Raw genomic sequence first — 2,500 nt, 5'->3', positions numbered from 1 at the left:
TGTTATTTATTGTGGATATTTCCTATTTAGTATTGGGAAGGTTTCATTTATAAGGACGTACTCCCGTATTTGTCTGAGTGTTGGGTCTTTTGGGTGCTTGGATAAGATGCGGATGTCAAGTTGACCCAAGTTACCTCCATGGTGGTAACATGTCAAAGACCACCATGTATATATACACGACGGGTTTCTTTCATTTTCCGTCTGCCAAATCCACTCACAGGGCTTAGGTCAGCCCGAAATCACATGGTTGGTTAGCAAGCTACTTACCACACAGCCATAAAGTTAAATTTCATAGAGATTAAAAATTCATGAAATTATCTTTGAAAGCTTTTGCCCAAAGAACGTTTAAGAAATTTCATCTTAGCCAAGACCTTGTTTAGGCCAAATTCCTCCAACAATTGTCTATTTTGTTTTTCTTTCTTTCCATGGTGAGGTTCTTTTTTCTCGATAATTTTATCTTTTTTACTTTTAGATTTCTTTTTCTTTTTCATTTTATTCTTTCTGTAAAAATATGTTAGTAATAAAATGTATTACCTTTTTAAAAAATAATTTTCCACCTAGAGTCCCTTAACTCCCTGCAGATAGCAGGCCCCCCCCCCCACCGACCTTAGAAAATATGCAATCATGCATATTCGTAAAAAAATATGAATATAGAATATGACACAAAAGTAACAACCCCTCTGACCCTATTTATCACGAAACCCCTTGTTATTTCTCACAGACCCTAACGATCTCTCCTGAACCTCGAAGAGGACCTTTGGTTAGGAAGCGGTGATCCAGAGATAGTGGAGGCGCAATGGCCCAGTGGTTAGGGCAGCGGACTCGCGGTCGTAGGATCGCGGTTTCGATTCCCAGACCGGGCGTTGTGAGTGTTTATTGAGCGAAAACACCTAAAGCTTCACAAGGCTCCTGCAGGGGATGGTGGTGAACCCTGCTGTACTCTTTCACCACAACTTTCTCTCACTCTTTCTTCCTGTTTCTGTTGTACCTGTATTTCAAAGGGCCGGCCTTGTCACTCTCTGTGTCACGCTGAATCTCCTCGAGAACTACGTTAAGGGTACACGTGTCTGTGGAGTGCTCAGCCACTTGCACGTTAATATCACGAGCAGGCTGTTCCGTTGATCGTATCAGCTGGGACCCTCATCGTCGTAACCGACGGAGTGCTCCTAAAAAAGATCCAGAGATAATATTTTCACTCAGTTATGAATCTCAATTAGATTTTCTTTTTCGTTCAACGCATATTAAATCATTTGCAATTTTACCTGTGCTAATTTTGGAAACCGCTTGTTTTTCCATAATCCCAACAACCAGCTGATAAATACATGTTCAGCTGTATTGACGTGATTTACAGAAAATATTAACAGCCCGTGAGAGGATGTCTCCCTTGTAAATCAAGTTTGGCTGCGAAATTTATGCTGCTTCTCAGACAGTAATTGCTGTGGACCCAATGTCCTGACATACCTAGCATTCACACTCACCGACACGTGATGCTATTCATATTAACCCTTTGATACCAATTCACATGACAACCTCTCCTTCTGTTATAGAGAAATGTCAAATTTTAAAGTGCTCATATTAAAATATAGCAGGCCATTACAGTAAGTCATAAATAAAACGATTGTTGCATCATCATTTTTTAAATAGCTGTGTGTCTTTATCTACTCACCTATGCATGTATATGAGTTTGTGTGGGGCTGGGGGCGCGAACAGGAGCAGGATTCACACACACATGCACACGCACGCACGCGCGCACACACACATACACACTTTTGCATGTTGGTGAAAATCACATTTGTTTTCTAGGAATTAATAATATAAACGTTACAAACATGTACAATTACGTAATTTTAGCCAATAGGAAACTTCCATTCCCTGCATACAAGAAGTCGCACAAGTGCGTCTGTATGGGAACGGACACCACGTAGACGAAACTTTTACGTGGTTTCTCGACCTACTAGAAACAGCCGCCAAATCTTCCTTAAACCACTTCATAACAGTTTAGAAAAACAAAAACACGAAACATTGTTCCACAGTATCATATATTTCCTCACTTTAGGGACAGGCCCATGTGTTTTCCACACCAAATGAGATGTAGACATTAAAAAACACAAGAGTATAATGAAATTGAAATAAATTCGTGCTGAATGTGTAAAGTTGGTTAAGCGGTGTGAGGGTAATAACTCGATTTTGTACTGTATTTCTAACGAAATACGCACACAAATAAATGAATAAATAAATGAAGTTCGTAGCTTGGTGGTTAAGGTATTCGGCTCACAATTATAACTTCATTGGTTCGATTTCTGGACTGGGTGATGCGTTGTATCTTTGTGCAAATATAATTGCACATAATTATATTCTTACGCGTGCACATTCCACACACACGCATATATTTATAATGTACACACACATACACACACATTTAATCATCTGTATACATTTACACGCAAATGTAGATGTGTATAAAACAAACCTAAGTGGGAAAGGAGGGAATATGCATATT

This window comes from Octopus sinensis, linkage group LG11 (assembly GCF_006345805.1).
Source record: "Octopus sinensis linkage group LG11, ASM634580v1, whole genome shotgun sequence".
Lineage (NCBI taxonomy): Eukaryota > Metazoa > Mollusca > Cephalopoda > Octopoda > Octopodidae > Octopus > Octopus sinensis.
Note: the sequence above shows the minus strand (reverse complement) of the source record.